General features: G+C 42.1%; 2 long non-coding RNA genes across 2 annotated transcripts in view; both read right to left on the reverse strand.

Moving 5' to 3' along the window:
• Positions 1-7,341, reverse strand: part of LOC133226511 (uncharacterized) — a 13,823-nt gene extending 6,482 nt beyond the window's left edge. The window contains exons 1-2 of the long non-coding RNA XR_009729528.1: positions 5,354-7,341; positions 1,896-1,985 (exon numbers count right to left, since the gene is read on the reverse strand). This is a non-coding gene — a long non-coding RNA (uncharacterized LOC133226511). The remainder of the gene's footprint in view (positions 1-1,895; positions 1,986-5,353) is intronic.
• Positions 7,342-7,389: 48 nt separating this feature from the next.
• LOC133226537 (uncharacterized) lies at positions 7,390-9,047 on the reverse strand. Its single transcript, XR_009729537.1, has 3 exons — positions 8,990-9,047; positions 8,065-8,154; positions 7,390-7,970 (listed from the first exon to the last, which is right to left on the reverse strand). It is a non-coding gene; the product is annotated as an uncharacterized LOC133226537 (long non-coding RNA).
• Positions 9,048-9,310: the final 263 nt, after the last annotated feature.

Here is a 9,310-nt window from a genome sequence, read left to right on the forward strand (position 1 = left end):
CTCTTCTGAAGCACACACAGAGAACAGGTCTCAGTGCCTGTATCAAACACATTGCGATGCCCCAGCCTCAAGCTCTGCTGCTCTTGTGACTATGTAAATGGAGTTTTGTGAAATGGGGAATCACAACTGAATCGAGAGCCTGGAAGCTGTTATTCCCTTACAAAGGTGCCGTGGTCATCCCCTCGCTGTGGGGTTTGTTTCCAGCTTGAAGCAAATAAGAGGCCCTTCTGTATGCCAGTCTCAGGAATGCTAGAGACTTCTCACTCCCCTTGGCTATCTTGTTTTTAATTTAAGAACCATGCAAGTGCACTTAAACAATCATTGTTTACTGGTGTCATTGTTATCAAAACAAGTAAAGACATCAGCATCTGTCTTGTCCTCGGGTTTTATTTTCATTGTGTCAAGATACAATAGGACTTCGTGCATCTAGTTCTTGTCTACGAGCACCATTCAACAGGAAATTGATTTCCATGGGTGACAGGCGTGGAGGCTCCATGGGTTCCAGGGCAAGGCACACGCAGCATCACCGACATGCTGTGGGTCTCTACCCCTTTTCTTCTTGGAGAAAATCCTACCTGCCTTTTAATGAACCTACGTGTCTTCCTCCTGAGCATGAAGACACTGGTGCTCAAGTGTAGTGAGTGTTTTCCATGAACTGTACCTGGTTTCAAATTAGGTGAGTGCTAAGGAAAGAGCAAGCACATGTGGGGTGGGGGACAGATATTTTACAGAGAATAACTGACGATGCATCACCATAGACAGGAGCCTTAAGGGCAAAACACAGTGCTTGTCAGTTCACGTTTGTCTGGTCTCGGAGAAGAAGCATTTTCAGGCTCTGCATCATGATAGCTATAATAAGCTGAGTTGAGAGACTTCAATACATACCCAACTATGAGTATGGACACCGATGAGAAACCTTATGTGCACCTACTCGCATACATTTCATACACGTAGACACTTGGCTCATTCAAAAATACAGCTGGCATGATAAGCCTTTGAGAGTATGAAATACATATGAGGGTGTTCAGTTTCCAGTCAGGGTTATGCCATTTTTAATGGCCATATACTTACCCTGTCTGGTGCATTTATTCATTTTCAGGCCAAACTAGATTCAATGATTTTCGTCATTTTTTTTCACCTCTGTTGACATTGTCTGACAAGACCGTTCAGGCTCAGACTGCTTAGGAAAAATAAACTTTGGTGCCAGATTTTGAGCCATCAGCAGTGTTCCCTCTCATCTTTATTCTATTATTCTGTTGCAAAGGAACTTTCAGCTCAGGAGCCACAATGGAAAGAAAACAACCAGCTCTTTTTTCTTTCTTTTTTCCCTCCCCCTTTTTCCATCTTGTGATCTTAACCCAGCTGGTGAGGGAGAAAATTCCCATGTGAGGCATGTGGGTGGAGCCCAATTGTGTAAGCTCCATGCTCGCAAAGCGTTTGGCATGGATCCGCTCGCTCGCTTTGTTTTCCATGGCCGGACACAGGGGGAAGGCACATTCAGCACATTAACAGCTGCCACCTGTTGCTCTGTGCTACTTCAGAGGAACCTGGAGGCTGGGGAACCATGCTGTGCACTGGCCCTTGATCTCCAGGGAAGTTTGGGATAGCAGGGGTGTGCATCTGTCCCCACGTTTTTCTTTCTTTTGCAAGCTCCTGCAGGACATGATAGGGGTGGTTTTGGGAGTCCAAACAGAGAAGAGGTCCTTGGAGCGGTTTGAGCACTGCTCTGGTGCAGGTCACTAGGAGGAATTGTCAAGCTCCATGTGATGTGGCTGCCCTGAAGACAAACCCTTCTTGGCTAATTTTGCTGCCACTGGCTGCTCTAGAAATCTTAAGTACCTCAAGCATATATATACAGAATAGCAAGAGAATGCAAAGCAAAAGATCTTACTAACCTTGTCAATGACATTTGTAGGACATCCACCAAATTTCTCCCCTCCCCTGTGCTGCAGAGGTTAAATCGATCTCTATTCCCATGCACTTTCCTGTACATATGTAAAGCAAAAAAAAAAAAAAAAGAAAGAAAAAAAAAGAGCAGCATATCACTAATGCAGCTAATTCTCAGTATCTTGAAGCAATTGACACAAGTACATGAATTAACTCATCACTTGATATCACTTGAGGCAAATGTGCTATTTGGAGTACCTCTTGGTAAGAATAAGCAATTTAAGATCCATTAGTATTTGGAATATTCTGCTTCATTAAAACCACAGTGATCCCTAAATGTAGATGAGTGGAGAGAAGAAGCTATCAACCTCTTGGTTGTACTAGACAAACTTAAAAACTCTTTATATTACACTAGTATAAAAAGGTTTTAATATAAATACAAGAGAGGCCTTACATTTCTTTAGGCTTTACCTACCTTGGGTTGAAGTTTCTCATGGCTTTCTTAAGCCTGAAAACAACCATGTGGATTGAGGGGGAAAAAGCAATTCTGATGTACGGATTTTAATCTTTTAATATTATTCCAGGGTAGTTTTGCAGAATACTCTGTGTTCTATTCTGCTACTTGCATACCAAAATTCCTTCTCCTTTATAATGGTCACAGTGCCTACAATTCCGGGCACTGGAATTATTTTTTTAAATCATATATACCTATCCTATGTTTTAATTAAAAATTCCCAAATAATTCAGGGCCCCCCCTGTCCTGGGTTTGACCTGAAGGACTTCAAGATCAAATCACTTTCATTTACGATACTGTGTCTTTTTATGATATTATAAGTAATAAAAAAGCAGTGGTTTCAGATTTTAATTAGACTTGTGACATATCTATAGTACACTAAACAAAATAAATATTACACTGATTTGTTCAACACTTATGGTAAGAGAACCAGGAAAGAATCCTGAAAACTTCTGGAAAAAAGGATGTTCTTTTTCTCCTCAGTTCAGTCACATTCGAGTCTCAAAAAGTTTCTCAGCTTTACAAGGTATTTTTGTCTTTTTGTAAGGGTGTTACAAGTCATAGTAATTTCTGGAAAAACTGAATTCTTTCACTGTGGTGCCTAATTTAGTCTAAAGTCTTTTCCAAAAGTTGAAATACACTTTCAGGGCCACAGACCTTACAATTCATACGACTCTGGAATGTGTGCAGGTAATGGCTGTCAACTGAATGAGAGATGGGAACTATTTCTCCACTGAAGAATGAATAGTTGGATCCTGGCTAGCACAGAGTATGATCTACCTTTCACTCTTCACCAAGAGGACAGTCCAACTTTTCCTGATGCCGCTGATTTAGGTGAAACTGCTGTCCAGCAGAGAAACTGATCAATGCAACCAGGTACAAGAGCGCGACTGTGTTTACAACACGATGCTACTGGAAGGAATTCACTAGGTGACTGCTACTACACAATGTTCTTCCCTTGGAAGAAAAACTGCTTCCTGCTTTACACGATTTACATGTGGTTTGGTAAGACCTCACTTTCTGTTGAAATAGCAACACAGTGCTGAGCTGAACTCAGTTAAACTGGATGATAGGCTTGTAGACAGAAATAAAAGCTGTCCTGACTATGCCCATTAAGAGCATAAAATGTATTCCAAGAGTACTGTATGTCCATTGTATGGGTAGATCAGGTTTTGATTAACTCTGAACTATCCAAAAAATAGTTTCTATGACCAAACAAAGGCACTGGACTCTGGTGAATCAGGATTAGCGTTATGCAGCTGTAGGGAAGATACTTTATAATTAAGCCTGCACCCTCCGGCAGATCTCGGTTGGAGGTACCAGCAGTCTTTGGCAAAAACTGGTTTAAAATCAGCCTAGCTTCCGGCTGAATAGCTCTCCCGGTGAGGAAGAAAAGCCTGTGTGTTTCTATGGCTCCCACACAGCAAAAGCTCACTTAGAGTATCTGAAACTGTGGACCTGATACATTTCTATTTTCTCACTTTTCATTTCGTTGCAAGATATATTATTCTGTAAAAAAAAAAAAAGAAGCCTATTTACAAGAATGGTTGCAAAATTAACCATTAATTTTCTGCCTAAATGGATGTGATGGACACAGTGCAAAATGATCCTTAAATAGCAGAGCAGAGAAGTCAGGTTAAATCTGAAATTCCTACACTTTTTGCTTTTCTAGCTTACCAGTCTGCATATAGATGCAACGGCTGGGTAGATCCCCATGTCAGGAACAAGACTTGCCCTGGCTAGATTGCAAGAACAGAGTTGGATAGACTGTTGGCCTAAAGTTTGAGGCAAGCTAAGTGGTATCTTCCCCCTGACTCATAAGTATTCCACACCAACGTCCCTGATAAATGTCTAAAGCCTTTGAACTCAGAAATAGTATCAAGGGTACTTCTCTCATAGCTGAGTCAAGCTGTGACAACAGGTCCTGAAAGAGGATATTTTTATAATACTTTATCTTGTTGTCATCCTTTTCTTCAGTGTCTTGTTGTTCAAGGAAGAATGGCAAAGTCCTTTCATGTTGAATAGGTTTAAGGGCAGTTGGTTGTTTATTTCCCTGAAGCTACGCGGCGCCTTGTGTCTCCACATCAGGGTGAGGCTGAAGTTTGTGTCAGGCAAATTCCACAGTAAAGTTATTTTTGAAATCACTTCTAATATTAGTTTATCCTGTCTGAAACCAGGACACTGACAGAAATGCCCTCTTCTCCTATCTCCACATTATTACTGGCCAGCAGTAGCTCAAATTACATTGCACACACAGGTATAAATTTAGTTAACTATGGGCGAAAACTGACTGATTACTGCTTCCTTGAAGTGACCCATTTCCACAAGCCTTTGCTTTGGTAAGTCTGACTCACAGTCACTCACCTGTCAGAGGATGCTCCTTTTGCTATCAGTGTTGCATTCCCACAGGTCTCTGCTCTCCCCACTTGCAAACTGGCTCATAGCTCCAACCCTGAAGTCTGTGCTACTGTTAGAAATGTGCTGTTGGGAAAAGCTACTGGGCAAGAGGCTACTGAGCCAGGAAAGTAGGCAAGCAGGGCTGGAGCACTGCTGTCTGGGCCACCTGTGTGAGTAACACAAGCAGAAAAGCCACACATCCATGCTGTGTGCGTGGGATAAGTGCCACAGCACCTGGCTTTGGACTTCCCTCACTTCCCATCACAACAGTTTTGGCACCAGCCACAGTGTTGTGGGAAATCCCAAATGAAAGTGTTCCTTCTGTGGCATTTTGTCTGTTTCTTGGCCACAAACCTTTGCAGTCCATGGGCCTTAAATGAGACTACTAGAGCAGTAAAGCAGTTTTCAATTCCTAGAGCTGTCATTTTAGAGTCTCCAAACTCAAGTGGACCTTCTTATTTCATTGCTTCACACTCAGTTCAGGTTTAAAAGAGATCTTGGCAACTCTGAGAGCCATGAAACATTTTAAAGTGATTAATAAGGCTGCACACTTACAGCAAGGGATGACTCCTGCAGGGCTCTGCCTAAATTTCCTGTTAACGTCAGGTAACAATTCATCCAAATAAAGTAGATAACAAGTGGATTTTTTCATATGCATTCATAACAAAGTCTAAACAACAGTTATAACAACAAAGTGCTTAATACATAATATTTTCAGAACAAACCACTCAGACTTTCAGATTAAAAAACATTCTCTGAAAGAAAACAAACCTATTCACGGAAGTCCTCTGCCCAGGTCTCCAAATCACACTTTCACCTGTCTAAATACATAGAGCATTAAACTCTATTTTCATTTTCCCATAATCTCTTCAGCTACCTCCATGGTACATACTCTTCTTGCCTACTCTCATACTGGAGATCCCATCTCCTGTATGTTTTAGATCCACTGACACATGAGACTGTGCTTCTTCAGGCAAACTGCTGGGGCTCTGGGTATCAAGGTATCAAAACCAAATCTCACAGCTCCTCTAGCGCTATATCCCCTTCCCCCCTCAGACCTTGCTGCATGCTAGCTTGTGGTCTGCCAGTCCCTGGGTGGTGTCACTGCCACTGCCCAGGCACAGGAGGGAATCCTGTTTTCTCACAGATGGCCTGTGTGTGCTGTGTGCAGCCAAGGGACATGTACCACTAAATGGCAGGCTGTTTGGCTGGAGGCTTGCGGGCTGGTATAACCTGAACAGGCTGGGTACTGCCACGCATCTGTACAGTGTTCCCTAGGATCACAACAGCGGTCCTCAGAAACAGGCCAGCTATTCACTTCTGTGACCAGCTACAGCTGTATTGACATGTTGCCTTTTCTACTTTCATGTCAGCATCTTTAATGAGAAAACCCCACTGTTGCTTTCCATGCTGCCTGTGTAGTTTATATTTTTTTTCTTCTGCTAATGCATTTCTTTGCTGTAATTTTGGATAAATTTTCTCCTTTGCTTGTCTATGTTTTTTTCTAGCATCACAGTGTCAAGAAAGTCTCTAGCCACTTGGTAATACTAGTTGCGAAGCTCGCTCTTGTTTTCTTACAGCAGAAAGCTGGCTGAGCTGACACTGGAAAAGTCCATATGCTAAGAAATTCACTGTTGCTTTTGTGCCCCATATAGCATTTCTCTTTCTTCCCTTAGGGAATAGCAGTCATAATTGGCAGTTTCTTGGCCACAAACCTATGCAGTCCGTGGGCCTGAAATGAAACTAATAGAGCAGCTTCCAATTCCTAGAGCTCTTATTTTAGACTCTCTCCAAACTCAAGTGGACCTTCTTACTTCATGCTTCACACTCAGTTCAGATTTGAAAGAAATCTTGGCAAGAGATCTTGGAGTTCCCTTACTTTGTGTTAGGAAGTGGAAGCGCTTACTGTGACAGTAGCAGTGCCCTACCCAAACAGGCCAAGAGACAAAGAATTCTGAGCTAGTCAAACAACTGAGGTTGCAACAGATTTATAAAAATATCTATCTTTATTTATTTGTTTATACATTTCTCATCCTTGTGCTGTTTTCCCCTCTGGTAACCTGATATTCCTGCAAGTCTATTCCTTTGTTGCATTTTGGCTTCACTTCCTGTCAATTTATTTCATTTTATTTTGCTTCACCTGTCAAAATACATGAGCTAATTCTTTTTGTGATGACCTGCCACAGCTTCTTAGTCTCCAGTGACAGGATGCAGCAGCTACATGCTTGCAAACCCTGTGCCAATAAAATCACCTGGGCACCTTTACATACACATAAGCAGAGAAGACAGACCCAGATTGAAATTCCTTGTCCAGCTTAGTTCTGCTCTCAGGTACTGCCAAAGAAGAAATGTCCACTCGCAAACATGGCCCTTGCACATCTTTGGTCTCTGAGTTGCCAAATATTCAGTGTGTGGGGTCTAACACAATGGACACCACCATTTATCTGAATTTATTTCTCACCAGTTCTAAAATGCCCGTTGGGGGAAATTATGCTGGGTTTTCTGGGGGGCAATACAACATTCTGGTATAATGAGTATTCTCATATTTCTTATTCTATGAATTGATTGCACACTTGCAATTGATTGCTGTGATACTGGGTGTTACAATTTATCTGACTTCTCACTCAATGTGCAGAGCTACTATAGCTCCATGCTACCTTGCAGCACAGAAAGTCTGTGTCTGGCTAGTCTGATGGTTGTCCAGCAAATCATTACTTGCATTGGGAGTGGTGAAATGCAAACCCAGGGTATCCTGGATAAACAGATACCTCTTTCATCTCCTCTGAAAGAAATGGGTGAGTGAGAATTGGTGTTACACAAGACCATGTTGATGCTGTTCAAAGTGATGAGTTTTACCCTTAATGTTATACTGAGGGAACACATGTGGTGACCAGTGATTGGTTACCTTCACAAAGCTCATTTTCACTCAGCAGTGGTGAGTTTCAGAAGGGTGATAATAACAGATATCATTGCCTAAGTTCTCTCTCACATGTTGTCTACTATCCCATGGAAATCAAAAAGTGATTAATTCCTCTAACAGCTTTTGTGGTACTCTGCAAACATTGACATTAAGTGAGAGATACTGCATATTTACTTGTGGGAGCGAAGGTCCACAATGGGTCCATTTAACAATGAAAATTGAAGACAATAAATCAAAGAACTGGGAGAATGTCTGGAAGGAAATAAGACTATTCATAGAAACAAAGCTCTCAGCAGGGATTAAGGTCTTCCACAGGACCAGGGATGAACAGGAAGGCTATGTCTACCTGTGAGCTTGCATGCTTGAGGAATCAAGAGCTGGAGCTGGAGGTTTCAGAGAGATGGTTGACTGACCTTGGAGGTGCAGGTTGCACAACCTGAATAAGGAAAAAGCAGATGGCTCATGTTACCTGTTAAAGTAAGGAAATACTCCTCTTTGGGATATTTCAGCTGAGCTGCTTCCAAGCATGAACACTTCTTACAAAGGGCACAAACATACAGATTGCCAGAGATCCAAACGGGTGGCAGTTTGTCAGGATTGCACCATCCTCTATGGCAAAAGGCCCAGCAGAGAAGAGGACTGCAATGGCAGGAATGTCCTCTGTCTAAGGGTTCAAATTAGCAGCTTGCTCCCCCTCCTAAGTGGTACCAACCATGGAGGCAATATTGCAGAGTTAGGGCACTATTATCGCTCATCCTCTACTACTTCCATGTAAGAAATGGCAGCTGCTCCAACCCCCTGCCCCTGGCGCATGCCTGAGCAGCACCTCACGGGGTGCACAGTGTCAGTAGGAAATTGAAGTAATGAGGCTCAATTAAGCAGCTCCGCATACAGTCGTGGATGAACTTGTCTCAGCAAGAGTACCTAGATCCAGTGGCTCAGCAGGGTGGTTGTGTGATGTGCAGCTGGTTCAAAGTCATTTGTAGAACGCTGAATATTCCTTCTCCCTGTGGGACACATTTGCCCTTTTGAGTACCACACACACAGGGTGTAGCCATGGGAGCCTCAAACCAGAGGATTTTAGTGCCACCCCTTCCATGTTTATACATGCCTGTTTACCAAGAAGTAAGAACAGACAAAAGGATAAAAGATCTCCACCTTCATAAAAGTCAAGAAGGCTTTGGCTGACATAACACTATTTTGCTTTTGCAATGAAATTTGGGCATCATTTAGCTTTGCTCTCATTAGTGAATGCATAGGACAACACTCACCTTCATTTAGAGGGCCAGCTCAAAATTTTGTCTTTTCTTCTTCCCAAGTGAGTCTTCAGAGCTGAAAAGAGAAACCATTTATTCCCATTAAGAGTAATTAAGAAGGGGGGGAAAAATAATAAAAAAATAAAAATATGATAGTATTGATAAATTTAGTATCATTAAATTTTCTCTTTTTGCTTTTGTTTTTTTCCAGCATGCCTTTTGTCTCCAGCTGCTTTCATATAAACTATGCTCCTAGACTTGATAGAAATGAGAATTCAGCCTCTGATGTCTGTGAGGTTAGGCCACAGAAACTATACTTACTTCCCTGAGGGAAAC

This window comes from Neopsephotus bourkii, unplaced genomic scaffold, assembly GCF_033783945.1.
Source record: "Neopsephotus bourkii isolate Nb327-2 ecotype Australia unplaced genomic scaffold, CSIRO-AGI_Nbou_v1 NB_1792, whole genome shotgun sequence".
In the NCBI taxonomy this organism is placed as follows: Eukaryota; Metazoa; Chordata; class Aves; order Psittaciformes; family Psittacidae; genus Neopsephotus; species Neopsephotus bourkii.